The 18,627-nt window shown below is 40.3% G+C and overlaps 1 long non-coding RNA gene across 1 annotated transcript; it reads right to left on the bottom strand.

The window, feature by feature from the left end:
* Positions 1-1,284: 1,284 nt before the first annotated feature.
* Positions 1,285-16,539, bottom strand: LOC134174033 (uncharacterized). The gene is made up of 4 exons (XR_009968480.1): positions 15,993-16,539; positions 12,797-12,849; positions 6,887-7,058; positions 1,285-2,417 (listed from the first exon to the last, which is right to left on the bottom strand). It is a non-coding gene; the product is annotated as an uncharacterized LOC134174033 (long non-coding RNA).
* Between the last annotated feature and the right edge of the window lie 2,088 nt (positions 16,540-18,627).

The following is an 18,627-nucleotide window of genomic DNA, read 5'->3' as shown; positions in this document are numbered from 1 at the left end:
TTTTCTCAGATCATATTCTGAACTAGAATTGTACACAGACAAAGTGGTTGTCTGCAGGATGGCCTGCATCTCATTTTCTACTGAAAATATTCCACAGCCCTGCATTTATTGTTTAGTTTGCTGAATCATACTAGTGGCTCATAAGGTTCAATAATTACACTTGAGCATTTCCAGTCTATCACTTCCTCTGATAAATCCCTCATTATATCAGAACATCTTGTTATTAATCCCTAAGGACATGACCTTGTATTTTGTAGTAAATTTAACTTTACTTCTGTTACTACAGGTTGCTAGGTCACCTGTTTTCTAGGAATTAAATTCTTGATATGGATTGTTGTGAGCAAGGTGTATTTGTTTTTTCCATCAGCAAGTTTAGTTAGCATGCTGTTATTTTTGTGCCAGTGCCTTTAGAAAATAAGACTGGGCCCAATGCTGGTATAAGAAGCCCCACTTGAAATCCCTCTCTGGTCTCATAGTGCCCTTTCCAGCACAGACCTATTTTCATCCTTCTTTTAGCCACTTCTTTATCTAACTTATATTTTGTTGTGTTATTTCCTGTTTCAGCTAATAATCTCACAGGTACTATGTTGTCAAGTGCTTTGCTGAGATAAAAATCATAGAATCATAGAATGGTTAGGGTTGGAAAGGACCTCAAGATCATCTAGTTCCAACCCCCCTGCCATGGGCAGGGACACCTCACACTAAACCATGTCACCCAAGGCTCTGTCCAACCTGGCCTTGAACACTGCCAGGGATGGAGCATTCACAACTTCCCTGTGCAACCCATTCCAGTGCCTCACCACCCTTACAGTAAAGAACCTCTTCCTTATATCCAAATCAATTGGATCTATCACATTTCCAGCCATAAAACTTCTGCTGCCATTAAAGTTTACCTTTAGTAAACTTGGGCTGCATTTTATCCCATCTTCCATTTGTATCCATAGTGCTCATTATTTTCAAAATTTTAAAGCTTTGAGTGTTATTGTAAACTAACAGAATAATTGCAAGTATATTGAACATTTATAAAAAGTGAAACTTGCTATGTAGCACCACAATACAACAGATGGATTAAAATCTGTACCACAAGCCATAAAATGTTATGCCCTAGTTCTTACATTAGTCATTAATGCTTCCCCATTTAAGCAAGTTGAGCTCACCTATTTTAGCTTCCCTGCCATGGTTCACGTTGTGTATATTCTCTTCTAACAGCAAACTTAGCTTTGTCTTTCCTTTCTACATTTTTGTTCTGAAAGCTGCAAAAATTACACTCCCCAGTAGGCTGGGGAGTGTAGCTAGATTATACATAACATCAGTGCTTTAGGGCTTCCCCTTCCTTTTGTGCTAGTTGCAATGTGCTACCTAAACCACTAGTCTTTTGCTTTTTGGTTTATTCTTTGCAAGATCTAGCAAAGTCTAGGTTTGGCTAATCATCGTTGAGTCCTTTGCCTCCAAATCTCCAATTAACAGCTTGCTTCAATAATTTCCGTCCTCCATTCCATATAGACCTTTTCCTTGTTTTTTACTCTGTTGACATGGTTACTCATCCTGCTTCCATACTTGGAATGTAAATTACAGACCGTTTTTGCATCTCTGAGTTAGATAAATTCCAGATCTCTGTCATGCTTAAGCTTCTGATTTATTCAGTCCATTCATATACCTCAATTACTATGTCTAATCTACCAACATTTGTTGTTATGGTATTAAAAAAGCCCTCCAAAACTTTCATTGTTAAAACAGCATTGTTTATTCTTCCATTTAATTTGTATTTTTCCACCCTCAGAAATACAAGCTTTGACATATCACTGGGATGGAACCAAGGCATTACTAGGACAAAGGAACAACAACCAGCTCATGAGTCCAGGCTAGACTTCAACAGCTTGCAAAATAAGTGTTATGGGTGGTCCAGATGTGTGAGGGAACATGATACATGTACGGAGTGAGAAAGATTGCATTCTTCTTTTTCACTCATACCTGTGAGTCTATCTGTAATTATACTCTGCTTCCAAAATACTGTGCACATCTCTCCAAAACAGCAAGGTAGGAGGTAACCATAGTGGCCTTGGTGGATGTGATACCTCTAATTATCTAGTCATTCTTGAAAGGTCAAGCATTGGAAACCAAAGCTTACAGCCAACAACAACAACAAAAAAAAAGGTGTTCCAGGCTAGTAATGAGTGACTCTATGAATGAAGAAGCCAAAAGATTGATTTCTATAACCAGTGTTTTCTTAAAATATGTTTTATGTTATGATTGAAATCATCTGGAATACTCCAAATTCTTCTAAGTCAATGTGTCTACATAAGTTAATATAATTAAGCATTCTAATGATGAAATCACCTGGTGGATATTGTTTTTGTAGGTTATCTTGCTTCTAACTGTAGATTTGTAGAAAAGTAGTTCATACTTTTATTTGAGATCTGGGGGGTACGGGTGGGTGTAGGTTAAAATACAAAAGGAAGGAAACATTAACCTTTATCCTGCTAAAGGTTAAACACCTCATGAAACCTACGAGGCTTGATCCCAAAACTTTATAGGACCAAGGTTACTCATTATTTAACATACTAGACAGAAAAAAAAAAAACAAACACACAAAAAGTTCTATTTAGTATTGTCTCCCTTCCTCTTCAAACAAGTGAGAAGTTTCTTTATTGAGGGAAAAGTATTGGGAAAATTACCCAATAAAATCTCAGTACCTGAAGTGTATTATTCATTTTGATCAACAGCCACCAGAGAAAGAATTGTGAGAAGCATGTCGAAAAAGGAATAAAGTCTTTCCCTAGAGCAATGTGGGATCATTTGGAAAATAATTACAACATAAAAAAGGGCAAAAGAATCAGTAAAACTACTGAATTTCTGTAATTTAGTGTTATTTGTCAAGAATTTCTTCTACAAGTGGAAGAGTATTATTTAAATATGGAAAACCTCTAAAATGCTTCAGTGACAGTTTATTATTCCATACACTTTACTTTGATAAACAGCCTTATTCCATTCATTTCTGTGTACTCTTTCCATTATTTTCCATATTAGATATGAGCTGTTCGATGTATAATTTAGCCTAGCAATTACATGAGGTTGTTATGCCAAACTAGAAATATAAAATATAAAAATATAAAATATAGAAAAATCATATAGAAGTACATAGAAATGCAGAAATATGTTCCTGAACATATTTTGCAATTTTTTAATGACTAAGAAGTTACTATTAGTGTTCATCAGTATATCCAGAGCAACTTAATTAATCTTTAAAGTGTAGCCAACCATAGTAGACAATCTTGTACTGAAAGCAATAAAACATGGCAGCTATATTTCCCAGGAATTGTAACCACTGATTCCTGATATTTAGGACTGTTCAAGGTCCTAAAATCCAAGCAACAGTGAAATGGTGCTCTACCACCTTTGTTACCAAAAGGGTGCCAGCAAGTTTTAGAATAAAGTACTCCTTGTCAGATAAGCATATTGCCATTTAAATGAAGAAAACACACCATATGCTTAAATCAAAAACTTCTGGCACCTACGCACTGAAAGGGGAAGCCGCACTCCACCCCAAACTATGTTACAGCCTTTGGCAGAAGTACACAGTAGCCTCATATGAACTGTGGAATCTCTAAACACTGTCAAAGCAACCTTCATTAAGGAAGAGCTACATGAAACAGGCTCTGCTAGGTTTGTCCAAGCTCATTTATAGAACACTATACCTTGGCTTTGTGAGTTGGTGTCCCAGATTTGTTAGCAAACAAATGGGTAACAATATACTGGAAAGGAAAAAGAACTCAAATGTTGACATTATAGAACTGCTTGAAGAGCCATAAGCATTAATGGAGGCCCTGTACTAGAGTACCACTACTGAAATACGAAGCCTTAAGATTTTAAGATTTAGTCTAGAAAGCACTCTTTTAAAAGGCTAAGATCAGGGTTTTTCTTTGGCTGATAGAAGTAATTACCCTTTATTGCTATTCAGTAAATATTTGAGAAAGGTAAATTAATAGGACTACCTGTTGCAGGCAAGCCCAGAGATCAGCATATTCAGATAATCAGCACAATATGTTCAGTGAGTTGTCAGGAACATAGAGAAGTTGGGGATGGGTACAAGGAGAGACTAAAGAGTTTAGCGAGGAAGGAAAAAAATAAGAGAGGCTAGAGTTAGAAAATAAGAGATGCTAAATGCTAGTTAATAGCGTAGCCAAACAGAGTTTTCTGGTAATAGAATCTGTTCTTCTCAACTCAAAAGAAATACAGTGTTTGCAGGTGATCTCTGTTGTTGAGGGATCTCTTTCCCTGGGGTTGCCAGCTGTGTTTTGATAGTCAGATTGGGTGGGAGATTTCTCCAACTCTTGACAGTTTTCTTCCCTGTTGAGGAAACAGGTCGACAGCCATCATTTCCTTTGCTTGTCAAGGGAATTTTTTTTTTCTTTTGCTCCTTGGAAAAGTGCTTGCTCTGTATTTATTCCCTTTGTTTCGTTTTTTTTTCCTTTTCAATGATCTTTCCTGTACACAAGGATTCTCAACCTTCTCAAGGAAAACCTATCATATGCCATTCCTAGAAGTGACTCCTGAAGCCTGGTGATCGTTTGTGTCTACCCACCCCATACATTTTCCTTTCCCACAAGTGGAGCAAGAGGAGGCAGCAGCAATGACAAGCAGGGATTTATTTCTCTATAATTTGTGGCCCCCTGACACCATGCCTGAGGGGTAGAGAACTCCCTGCAGCCACTTTGTTTGTAGCCTTTTCTTCATTGAAGTTGCTGACAAAACTGACTGGGAAACCCGAGGCTTTATTGTTTTTCATTCCCAGCAAGCCATGAAGTGCACAGTGGTACACAGCTCTGTGAAGCCATCTAGTCTTACAGAATACTGTGTGTGGTTTGTAATTTTGCAACCCTGCAGTTTTCTAAATGGTGGTTCAGTATTGAAACAAAGAGAATGCCGTTTTCATGTGCTAAAATGAAACAGTTCTATTTATTAATACCATTCCTAAATTATTTTATTTGCAGGGAAGAAAGAACCTTCCCTCAAATCTCCAGCTGCCTAACAGCATTTTTCATTTTTTAGTATTTCACCTTCTCAGGGCGAACATGTTTAGTGATTTTGGAAGCATTGTTTTATTTGAGATTATTCCTAATTTACAATGGTAATTTACAGCTATTAAAATTAGTGGAATTACAGGAGTATAGCTGCCCTGTAGCTACTGTTTCACAATAAAAAATGGCAAGAGTAGTCTGAAGCCTTCTTAATACCCCCTCCACCCCTCAGCTGTGCCAACACAACTGCTTGTACGACTTCTTAAATAGTCCTTAAATGGAATAAAAAAAAAATCTTGGAAAGATGTGTTAGCACAACTGAATGGATGGCATGACATGGGCAGAAGAGGGAACAAAACAAGGGAAGCAGAAATACCTCCAGCTGATACTGCTGCTTGGACTGCAGTAAAATAACAGCCTGTGCAACGTCAAAAGTGAGAGCAGGCTTGTAACACCCGCTGAGCCAATTCTCAATTAGCTATGATTTGATTACCTATGTTGCAGATTATCTGTGCCACAAATGTTAAACTGACCACTGTGCATCTGGCAGAGGTATTAGGTGAGGTCCGCCACTGTACCAATGCAAGACTGTGCCTGGCCTGGAAACAGCACACACACCTTCATGCAGAGATTTGAGATCATAAATTCTGTCACACCAAAGTTCCCTCTCTGAAACAGCTGAGCCTTCTCCTCACCGTGTTCCCAGAACCAGGAGTGACAGTGTGCTGCAGTCACACCTCACTGCTTCCCTCAAGAACAGCTCAGACCCAGCTGGGCTGCAGGCCAATTGCAGCCGGCTGCATGTGAAGACAGCTGAAATGATCCCCAGCACACAGGATTATGGGAGGCCTTCTAGGTCAGGTGAATACGATACACATGCACGGATCCAGTCTGGATATCTGACCCAACAAGCTCTCCCACAGGGAACTAAGGAGATAGCATTGAAACGTCAGCAGCAAGAAGCTTGGCCAGTTTCTGGAGGAAAGTATGGGAGCAGAATGAAAAGGCCAAAATGTCACAGGTGACACCACCAGTGAAGCATTTACACTATAAAGTATTACTTGCAAAAGAAAACAGGAAACATTACAATCAGGAATAGGATATTGAGAGGCATTCTCTCTTTGGCTCAGTTCCAGCCTGACTGAGCTGGATGACACAGAGGATCCTGCTGGTTATAAGGCAACTTTTTCTTGGTTGTCTGTTACAGTGCTAAAGCAAAGCTTGCAAGCACAGTAGTTTCCTGCAAACCATGATAAAACCATCACCTCTCAGAGTGAAAGTATATTTTAGTGCTACCTAGTAGCTTTGCAGCTGATTTTTCTGTGATATTTATATTGCATCATAAATGTGTTTACCATTCTGGATTATTTTAAAATAATACAGTTTGCCACCTAAAAGTAAGCCGATTTCCAAGTGAACACAAGTATTTTTACTCTAATGTAATAGCTATCACTTTGCTTTAACAGATCATCAAAAATTTAAAATTAATTCTTAGAAATTAACTAATTCTTAGAAATTCTTAGAAAATTAGAAATATTCAGATAAGGTGCACAACGTCATTAAATCAGTTAGCTTCAGGATTTTCATTTTTATGTGTTTTGTCTGCCCCATATGAGCAATACCAATGAAGCCAAACAGCCTGTTGGCCGGTTCCTATGTTGCAATCTTGTGTGATATTATGTTCTCTAGTAATGCCAATTCTTTTTGGCCCAAAGAGTCAGCCAGCTTTCCACATCTTTAAGATAGTTTTCATTAGCAAAAAAAATTGATGAAATGTGGTATGACCCCCTTTATTTAGGAAAAATGGGCATAACATTCTGATTTACGGAGCACAGAGAAATTCAGATGACTAGGAGCAATTTATTTACCTGTAGTTCCCAGACTCTCTGTAGGCAGCTGTATTCTAAAAATCTCCTTCTGGCAATTCTGATGCCGCACAGATAGAATTACAGCAGCTTCCAGACCACTTCCTCAGGTCTGAAATGATCTCTAAATCCTCAGAAAACCAGCCGGACTGTTTGACCCTCCTGTTGTCTGCACCTGCATGTGACCCAGTGCAAATACAACATTTTCTACTGCCCATTATCTAAATCAATGTAAATTTTAATTTTTTTCATGTGGTTTCTGAATGGAAAGTGGCTCTTATGGCCACTACTTTGAACAAAATGGTTTACTGCTCAATGACTGACACAGCAGCATGCTCTTCAGACTTCATTTTTTCATATTGTCAAACAAATCCCTTTGGAATTGCACTGAATCTCATAGCTTAGCCAGATATCACAGGCAATCCCATGTGGCCATCCACTGAAGCCAAGAGAATTACTGCAGGGATGGATTTGGCAGCACAGCATTTTGAACTGAGTTCCCTTAAGCAAGAAATCAGCACAAACGTACAAATCCGGCTGTGTTTGAAGGTTCTGTTTCGCAGCCATCTGTGCAGTCTTTTATTGTTAAATGGGAAAAAAACAAATTCTGGGCTAAATGAAAATAACTAGAAAAAGCTGTTCTGAATTATTTGAAAACCCCAAAAACATTATGTGTGAGTAAAACACTAAGCATCCAGCTTAAGATGTGTTGATACTGCAAATTAACATCAGAATCCAAATATGATTTCTTAAGTTAAAAAATACAGTCAGCTTAGAGCAGTTTACTGTGTGTTAATTTCTCAAACTAAACATGAGAGCTGGAATGTTGCCTGCTTTGTAGTGGTGCATAGAATCTTGTATCATCTTTGGAAAAGTAATATACTTAATTACTGTTTGCCAAATCAATGAGTAATTACATGGTCGAGAATTGAGTAAATTCTAAAATGTGCATGAATACCAAACTGCAATTGATTGACAATTATTCTGGAAGCCTTGTTACATGTCACGCTTCACATTTACGAAAATCTATCACTGTTACAGTTAAGAATATAGTATTTTATGGGATAGATGGTATCCTGTTCCCATTGGTGAGTACTTGATTCACGGACCTGATCTTGCCATAGCTGTAGAAAGATACTGGCCCAGACTGATCCCAAGTCTGATTCAGAATAGTATTTTCCATGTATCAACCTCTGACCTTCCTGTGACATCCCTGCTGTTTGGGACCTGAAGAAAGTATATGTTTCTCAACATACTAACTCAAATATGTTTTAATCTGTGCAGTCAGTTTGGTTTTTTTAATGCAACTTTGCATAAAAGTTTGATCCACATTTTGTTTTCCCTTCTATTAAGGATCAGCTTCTGATTAATTTAAGCAGAAAAACATAGCGAGGGTTTAAGCACTGAGGTGCTGTCAGATTCAGACAATAATCCTGTCGATTAACAACAATATTTTATGAGAATGTATGAGAATATATTGAGAAGTAATGGGTGCTCGCAGCCCAGAAAGCCAACCATATGCTGGGCTGCATCAAAAGAAGCTTGACCAGCAGGTCCAGGGAGATCATTCTACCCTTCTACTCTGCTCTTGTGAGACCTCACTTGGAGTACTGTGTTAAGCTCTGGGGCTCCCCAGGATAAGAAGGCCATGGAACTGTTGGAAAAAGGCTGAGGAGGGCCACAAGGATGATAAGTTATGAATCTCTGCAGTGTTCAAGTCAAGGTTGGACAGGGCCTTGAGCATCCTGGTCTAGTAAAAAGTGTCCCTACCCATGGCAGGGGGGTTGGAACTAGATGATCTTTAAGGTTCCTTCCAACCCAAACCATTCTATGATTCTATGATTTTTGCTTTTTAAAGACTCTTTAAATTGCAAGTAAAGACACAAATGGCAGATGCATATTCATCAGAGCTGTGGAGCAATTACCACTGCAAAAGTAGTTCCAAGTCACACTGCAAAATCTCCCTGTGTCTGTAGTATGTTCTGGCATAGAGCAGTTACTCTGAAACAGCATGTGTAATGCATGAGTAAGCTCCTTTAAACCTGGAGTTGTGTATGATCAGCAGCTAACACTAGTCAGCTGATGGGGAGTGACTTGCTCCTGTCCAGACCAGGAGCATTTGCCTCTCTGCCATCTTTGCCCCCACTGTAGAAGCCTAGCCAGATCCACCTTTTCCAAGACTCTGGGAACAAGACAAGGTAGAAAATGGGACATTGATGTGTGTGGAGGTGGATGAGGTAACGGAGCTGGCTCCTTTTTGTAAAGATGAGCAAGGTGAGTTAAAATTTGGGGCTTAAGTATGTGATGCATGGACATACGTACAGAAGTGATGTAAGAAGGCAGGTATGGAAGCACGTATCTTCCTGAACTTTCATGCAGACCAGTCTGGGAACATAAGTTTGACACTACCCGTTGCACCAAAGTCTTACCCCTATCTAATGGATTAATCCTGCAAGCCCATGCTCTGTATCAGTCTGTTTCGTAGTCATGAAATCTATGCTAGGATGAATAACAAACAAGTTCAAGTTTACACACAGGAAGTTATCCACATGCTGTGAGCGATCAACACACCCCCACAATGAAAGGAGGCTCAGAGCCAGAAACTCCTGCCATAAAACCTGCGACAGAATTAGTCAAACAATTAGAGCAATAGGGTACTATAGAAAGAATTCACCCACCATGTAACAGCCCGGTATGGCCTTTTAAAAAAAAAAAAGAGATTGTATACAGCACATGACTATGAAAGCAGGGCTTTCAATAAAGCAACTGGCACTTTAACAGCCCTTGTTTCCAGCACAGTAGATATGAACACGCTCTTCTGTGGATGGGAGTGTTAGCTACAAAAGGTATGGTCTTTTTGATCCCAGTACGTGAGCAAGACAAACCACAGTTTGCATGTACTTGGGGTGGAAGACAGTATACCTTTTATGACCTACCCCAAGGTTTTAAACACGTACCCATCTTTGCCCATGCCACCTTAGATAAACAGTTAGAATCAGTCATCCTGTCACCTGAAGTAACAATTTTGCAATATACAGATGATATTGTAACTGGAGGGCATGTTGAGTAAATGTATCAATGCTGCTGTCCTGCACTTATTAAGTATTAGTGTTCCTGACTTGAAACGGCAAGGACCAAGTTAAGTAGTCATATTTTTAGGTACATGATGGATAGGAGAACAGAACACAGTTGCAGAATTTGTATTGTCAGAGACACAGAGTATTCAAGCACATTCTGATAAAAAGGAGTTATAAGCTTTATTAGGAAGGTTTGGGCTTTGGAGGTCACACATTCCTGGATTCAGTATGTTAGGGGGATCTCTATAACTTGGTGAAGAAAAATGCTATATGGACTTGGGAACAAAATCATCATGAAATATTAAATGCTTTAAATGATGACATTTTACCAACCAATCTATGGGACCTTTTATCCCTGCACACCCAAGGAGACTTCAAATAGGCCCCAAGGAGTCTTCATATAGAATAATAGAATCATAGAATAGTTAGGGTTGGAAAGGACCTTAAGATCATCTAGTTCCAACATCCCTGCCATGGGCAAGGACAGCTCACACTAAACCATGCTACCCAATGCTCTGTCTAACCTGGCCTTGAACACCGCCAGGGATGGAGCATTCACAACTTCCCTGTGCAACCCATTCCAGTGCCTCACCACCCTTACAGTAAAGAATTTCCTCCTTATATCAAATCTAAACTTCCCCTGTTTCAGTTTTAACCCGTTACCCCTCATCCTATCACTACAGTCCCTAATGAAGTGTCCCTCCCCAGCATCCTTATAGCCCCCCTTCAGATACTGGAAGGCTGCTATGAGGTCTCCACGCAGCCTTCTCTTCTCCAGGCTGAACAGCCCCAACTTTCTCAGCCTATTTTCACATGGGAGGTGCTCCAGTCCCCTGATCATCCTTGTGGCCCTCCTCTGGACTTGTTCCAACAGTTCCATGTCCTTTTTATATTGAGGACAACAGAACTGCACACAGTACTCCAAGTGAGGTCTCACAAGAGCAGAGTAGAGGGGCAGGATCACCTCTAGGATCACCCCCAGGATACAGTTGGCTTTCTGGGCTGTGAGAATATAGGACAGAATATGTATACAGAATATATAGAGAGAATATATATGTGAGAATATATATAAAGAATATATATAGGCATAGGTTATGAGGGATATCAACAGGCATTATGGCAACAAGATGTGCAAAGTAAAAAAGCTTATCTATTACATTTTGTTGCAAATTGTGGCAAGGCTCCTAACTATACTCCATTTGAGAAAGTGCTGTTAGCTGCGTGAGAGGCTGCTAACTACTGAGCCTTTAATTCAAGAAAGGGAAATAAAGTTATGTGTACCCATTCCTACTTTAAAACTAATTTTAATTGGTAAGCTGTTACCCATAATGGAAGCCCATGAAAGTGATGTGCAATGATGGGCTCTGTACCTAACAAACAGATTTACAGATTGATTTCTTGTTGATTGAACAAAAGATGTCTTATTTTACACCATTTAAGATACAGTAACATGTGGAATTATCTTTGATCCACAAGATGCCTTTCTCAAACAAAATGCTAAAGTTACCCAACATGTGTTAGAAATCGAAAATGTTTAGATGAAAGACCATTAAAAATGGTATATGATAAGAATTAACTGTTTCAATTAGTGAAAGTGGAAACCAGACTTACTAAACATCACTGGCATGGTATCTTTAAAGACTTGTCACCAAAAGCTACCAATGTATTGAAACCAATGTTACATCTCATGCTTCTATTGTTAATAATCATCATGTTGTTTCTTGTAACCTTGGTCTTGACCTGTTACCTGAAAAATCAAACAGTACATGATATTAACTTGAATTACATTCTGAAACTGTAAATAACCAGTTTCCCATATGCTCCCACTTTCACTGTGCAGAGGCAAGTGGGCTGGTAATTCATATGACATATGTATGAAGCTCACTGTCCAATAATTGGTGAATGCTGGGCTGAGCCAAGGGGTGGAATGTGACCAACCTACATCCTCCTACAACGGAACAAGGCTTAGAGGAGATGAGCATAAGAATAACTATCTCAGGGAAGACTGTAAAGAATTACCAGCAGTTACCCTAAAGCTGAACCTAACACAATGGGGACTGGAGGGTAACCTTTGTTTTAGATATATGGCTGTATCAGTGGGTCATTATACTGACAGCAGCCCTCCCTGAGACAACTAATAGAGAATAATGTCTTCCTGAGCTGGCCAGGTCAACATGGCAGGGGAGAAGTGTGTATGTGGCTCAGCCAAAAACAGAGTATAGAAAGTGAGCAACCAACAACATGTGCTTTGGAGAGAGCAATGGGTTTGATCTGTCTTCAACCCAAACAAATAAGCAAATTTGATATTAAACGTAAAACCCTTATGTGGAGTATTTAAAAGAACTTTGTCAGAGGCAATTGGGCTCTGACACGTAATACAGTACTACAGTCAGGCAACATCAAATGTGGGAGAAAACCTTTCTTGTAAGTGGGAAATAACTGAAAAGGTGAAGACTCCGTTTGTTCTCACATAAAACCAATTATTCTGTTGGCGGTGGTAAGTAGTATTCCACATCATCAGATACAATTAACAGTAATTTAAATGACAGTTTGTGCTCAGTGCCTTTTCCCAGCAAGAGTGTCAGGGTAGATGTGTGTATTTGCAAATGACACTAAATGGAGAAAGTATAATGAAGAGTATTTCCTAGTACAGGTACAACTCATTGAAATCAGACACCCTCCTAAGTGTTTACATTCCAGATTTACATTACCAGATTTTCCAGCAAATAGTAGGACTCTGATAAACTTTACTGAAAGCTGGACAACTTGCTTAAGTGCTCCTCTACAATATCTGACAGTAACATAATCACTTGGATCAACCATCTTCCTAACTCACCTCAAACTTTTCAAAAGCAAAGTAATAAGGTCTTCCTGAGGAATCCTTCCCACCTGAAAATAAATTTGCACCAATTAAAGGGAAAATAATGTAAAATAATACTTGATGTGCTAATTATAACCCTCACATGTTCTTTTGTATTTGTTCTTGGCTGACCCAAAAGTCATTGATCAAGTTTATCTGACATCAGCTTTTATAAAAACAGAAAATCAAACAAAAAAATGAGCATCATTTCAGCAACTTTAATAGCTTTGCCAAACTTTAATCACTTGGGCTAAAAATCTCCATGATGTCTGTCTGCCTTGGCCTGTACAAACTTCATTCAATTTTGTTCATAATAATATTCTAATAATATCAGTACAGAAAAGCCCATATAGAAATTAATAACCTTGTCTTTAGAAGAGGGCTTAACTAGCTTGTAGCAAATACAGCATAGTCACAATGCAAACAAAGAGACTAAAGCAAAGTTCTGACAGCTATTCACTAAATAGCACCTGAATGCCGAACCAGGTAGTGGTCCTGAAGAAAAAAATAGCACATAATGGAGTTGTTCAAGGCTGTCATATAATGTAAACAACCAATTTACAACTTAAACGCTTCCCATGCTTGAACTTGCAATTGTAATGCCTTTATTGACTGTGTTTACATGTGTACACTTGCATGCATACATAAACGCAGTATCACATAGAAATAATACTACAAAGAAACACATATCACATAGAAACAATGAGTCATATGGTGCCAGTTTTAGAAGAAAGGACAGATTACATGAAAAGGGAAAATTGAAACTATTCTTCTAATATGAACATGTAGTTCCATATTCTGTTATTTGGCAGTACCATTCAGGCTCCATAAGATGGCAGACCTGCATATATTTAACAGATGTTAGTGTAATGACATTACTGTAAATACATTGCTTTTAAAATGGTTGCTTTAAATGGATGGTGCATGTTTTTAATCAGAATGTTTTTAATGTGATATATTTAGAACCATAATGAACTCAGCTTACTACTCCATATTACCTTTTCCATGCTTACTGATGGCTTTGGACATGGCCTACATAGAGCACCTGTAGAAAAAGAAAATGTAGCACTATCATTCAGAGTTGATTGATTTGGAATTACCTAAATTTGATCAATGTAACGCTTTCTAATAAACACGTAGTTGGTATTTATTCACAATGACCCATTCTAGCAACTTGTGCTCAAAGCAAGCCAATTCTTAGACTATCACTGCTGTCCTGAATATACTAAGGCTCTTGAGTTCATCTTCTAAACAGCCTGCTTTACTATCTGGGGCAACTATGATTTACTTGTTAACCTTGAAATTGGTATATTTATTTCCCATTGAATGATGATGTCACTTCTAAAAGCTTTCTTCAGGTTCTCTTGACATTAATGTAGTTCTATTATTTGTACAGTCATTATAGTGAATTAATACAAAAAATTGGCTTTATGAATAATACATAATGTTTAAGGTTGTTCTGCAGAATGCTGTGTGATGCTTTTGCCAGTGTGTTAAACCCATTTCCTTTCTATCTGTTAAGACCTAAGGCTAAGATTTTAAAAACTGTCTTTTTTTCAAAAATGCTATCATACTTTAAATGACCAAGTAAGAAACTGAATGAGCTTGCAGTTTTGCTTTTATGTTTCACTTTAGCAAACTTTCACTCATAAACATTATCATTACATAGGCATATAATTTTCCCATAAAGGTTTCATTGCACCTGTTCCACTTAGCTAGGACTACAAGGAAAAGTGGCTAGATTGTTTTTAATATTTTGAAAGAATTCCTTGGAATAAAAGACAGTAGGAAGTGTTCATGCCAGCAGGAAAGCAGCTTGTATTCAGTAAGGCTGTGAAAAGGAAATCATGATAATTTTAAAATAAAAAGTGCTCTACTTCCTAGTAAGCAAACAGAATAAAGGAAACAAATTACCATGGAATTTAACTCAAAATCCTCCCAAGAGCACATCAGGAATGTCATCCTAAAAACTGTAATTAGGAAGAGAACTCTTGCTAGAGTCAAGAAATTGGGCCATTATGTCCACGTACAAAATTGCAATATTTTCATATGTAAACATGCTCTTTAATAATTGCTTAGCAGTGAAACCTTGTTTAAAATACTGCTCCCTGACACATTCACAGACTTCTTGCTGACTCACTCATCAAGAATGGGATTTTGAAAAAGAGCAATGAAAACATTCCAGTAACAGAAATACTGAAGAATTTAGATAGGAGTGTCTGTAACCTACTTCTACGTTTAGGCGTAGCTTTGCAGATGTGCCGGGAAGTTTTTGCTGATTTGAAACTCCCATCATGTTTAAAGTGGTCCTGTAAGCCTCTTACTGGTGCAGAGGCGGCTTTGTTGTTTGCTTCTGGTTTAACTGTGCTTACTTCAATTAGAGACACACAAAACCTACCACACAAGTGGTTACGGCATGCCTGCAGCTCCTTATGCAAGAAGGCTGCAGCGGGCTTTGGCTAGGACCAAGGGGCCAGACACCCAATCATGTTCCCGAATCCCGTATGGATGCAGGCCAGCCTCCTGTGCCTCTGTGCAGCTTTGCAGCTTGAGGCTAATTTTGCAGAAGTGTCTTTGTGTTGAAAGATTTTGCAGCGTTTCAGCAAGATATTTAAGAGATCACTCATCACTTTATCGCGCGCATCCTCCTCCAACTGTCACTCGAACTGTCATTTCGAGCAGCAGTCCAAGAAACACTTCTCACACTGATAATGGAAGGGCAGAATAAACGAATTTCTACCGCCACATTTTGTGCCTCTGTGACCCTGTGCTGTGGGGAAGCAGTGAGAAAAAAAAAAACAAAACAACAACTTTCTGCTGCTTTTTGGTACAGAATCCTGACTCCAAAGAGATAACTGAGGAAAACCTTCTTCCTGCCAGGTCTGGCTCATGAGCCAAGCAACTGCTATTGCTGCAAGCTGCGGCAGCATGAAGAGGCGGGAAACGGCGCGCTACTGCTGCTGATACTGCCAGGAAGAGCCGAGAGCCCTAGGGCTCTCGCAGGTCTCTGCGGGCGCGCCCGGGGCCAGGCGGCGGGCGGGCGACCGCCGCCACCCAGGGAGCCGGCCACGGCTGCTCCCCCGGCAGCACAACACTCCAGCACACGCACTCCAGCACCTTCACTTGACGCATTGCAGGTACAACGCAACCAATCACAGGGCTTGACTCTTACCAGCTAACCATTGCAGAGTCCCTTTAGCCAATCAGGCGCTTCTTGACAAAGCGCTGCCTCAGAGCCTCAGCACCGCTGCCGTCGGCCGGCACCGTGCTAGTGAACGATAACCTTCCGCGAGAGAATATAGGCCCTACCGGCAGCGAAGGCGCAGGCGGGTGACTCGCTGTCACGGGCTGCCCGCCGAGGGAAGCGGGCTTGTCTGCTGCCGGCGCCTCATCCGCTGTCTCTCCTCCGCTGACGCTGTGGGAGCGGGTAGGGCGCGGAGCGCCTTTGCCCGCGCAACTAACGGCCGGCGCCCTAGCCCGCTGCGGCCCCGCTGGCTGGGGAAAGGGGAGGGAAGGGGGAAATAAAGCTGTACTCAGGAGCCTACGGGAAGCTCTACGAGATCAAAACGTTATGGGCTGCACAGCCCGGGCCCCTGCTGATGGTTACAATGTTAATCGCAACGTTAATGTCCCTTCGTGGAGACCGTGGAGCGTCACCAGAGTCGAGACGAGCCAAACCCTCAATTCAGGCAAATTTTAAAGTGACTCCAGAGGAGCTGCAGAGCCGCCTGTGCTGAGCCGGCAAATGGCATTTGCTGGAGACGCAGCTGAGAGCCCTGCAATGGCTTTCAGTTAATAGTGAATGCCAGCCATAGCACCTTTGAGAGTCAGGAGCAGAACCCGTAGTGCTGACTGCCGAGGGCACACCACCAGGGACATATCACAGACTGGTTAGGGTTGGAAGGGACCTCAAAGATCACCTAATTCCAACCCCACTGCAGTGGGCAGGGACACCTTCCACTATACCAGGTTGCTCAAAGCCCTATCCAACCTGGCCTCAAACACTTCCGCACAAGCCCCAAGCAAGGAGCAGGTGATAAGAGAAGCCTGGGGTCTCATCAAATTACTTAGATGTCCTGTAGCAAACTGAAGTCTCTACACATTGACAGTAATTCCTCAACATCCTTCCTTTGGGTGCCTAATTAAAAATTCACCCCTTTCATCATACCCTCAGGCCTAGTAATACACTATATTTTGAAGTGCAGGTTTAGATGTAGCTGAGTCTTCATGCCAATGCAATACTGTGGTTGCTGGCCTGGGACAGTGGTGTGAGATCCCTTACTTTACCGAAAACCCAGCTGGAGCAACCTGAATGAGGGTCTGGTAAGGGTACCTATAGAGGTTCACTCTTTCTTTAAAGATGCTGTCTGGCCTTAGTGGAGGATGAGGGGCTGACATGAGGATCTCAGGACAGTTGAGATTCTAATGATACCATACTTTTTACAAGAATCAAGCTAGATGACACCCATGAACCCATCATGGAACAGATTTTTTTTTATTTATTTTTTTTTTTCCAGAATCTTGTGGGCCAGCAGTACATCCCTGAGGAGAGAACAAGATGAGACAAACTAAAGAAAGAAGTGGGAGGAGGAGTAGGAAGATATCTATGTTTAAGTGATTTAACCCCATAATAATAACATAGTCTATTTTGAGTGATTTGCTTTTTGCTTATTTGATGCTGAATATCTTGTTTCAGTTATATTTTAGTTAAGGAGATTGGTGCTCTGTAAGCACCTAAAATAGAATATGGAGATAGAGACAGCAGAAGCAGAATGGATGCCAAAGTGAAATGATCTGGAGTGCTGAACACTGCATCAGCCCACACACAGGCCCACCCCAAGGATAGTGATGCAGAGAAGTCTTAGCTGGTGCTCCCTGCTTGGAAAAATGATGTCAGTATTGGCAGGCCTGAAACTAAACTGAAGGCTAACCAAAATAAACTCATTAAATGTACTTTCCTTCCATATAGCATAAAAATCCCACACCCAGTGCAGTGCACCTTTGTGTTAGGCTTGTGCTCTTTCACAGTGCTGCTGACAGCTTCACAGCCAGCACATAACAGTGCACTTACTAAATATAAGTGCTTCATTAGCATCTAGCATACTTCTGCTACCACAAAAATAACAACAAATAGACATACTGTGGGGAAGGTCAATGCTGCTTGCCAGGAAAGGTGTGCACAAAGTGCTAGATGCCTGGGACAGACCAGATTTTAGGCATTTTCTTATTTCACAGAAGCTGACAGCCCCAGAATAAGGCAGGCAGAACAGATTTAATTAGGTAGCTGATGTGAACCGTACCCTCACAAAAATTTTGGGAAGAATAGCAGGCCCTGTGAGACAGCTCTGTTTTCCAGGTTTACAAAGAAAATTGGGTTTCCTTGGTACCATTTCTAGAATTTCAATAATGGCGTGAGGTGCTTTAGGACAGAGGCACGTGTATACTCAGAGAGTCAGACATTTTAAGAGGCGAATGCCCCAAAGGTATAAACTTAAAGTTCTAGACAAAGAACTGGATCAAAGAGAAACCTTAAGGGGGATATCAGAGCCCATATTCTGGAGGCATCAGATATTCTTGTTTTAAAATTTCTTTCCACTAAAAACTTTACAGAAGATGAGCCCTCAGTAGAGGATTTCTTATGTACTGCATGCCAGGTTACCGGGGGAGATGCAGTCTGTTGGCTCTTTGGCAACTGATACTAGAAATGTATCTTCTCTTCAAGGTTGTTGGAAAACTTAGGGGTTTGTTTGTTTGGGTTCTCCCCCTTACCCTTCCCCCCCCCCAAAAAAAAAAAAAAAAAAAAGGTG

The sequence above is a fragment of the Pezoporus occidentalis genome, unplaced genomic scaffold (assembly GCF_034315485.1).
Source record: "Pezoporus occidentalis ecotype Australia unplaced genomic scaffold, CSIRO_AGI_Poc_V1 ctg115, whole genome shotgun sequence".
Taxonomy (NCBI): domain Eukaryota; kingdom Metazoa; phylum Chordata; class Aves; order Psittaciformes; family Psittacidae; genus Pezoporus; species Pezoporus occidentalis.
Note: the sequence above shows the minus strand (reverse complement) of the source record. Positions and strands in the feature narration are given on the sequence as shown.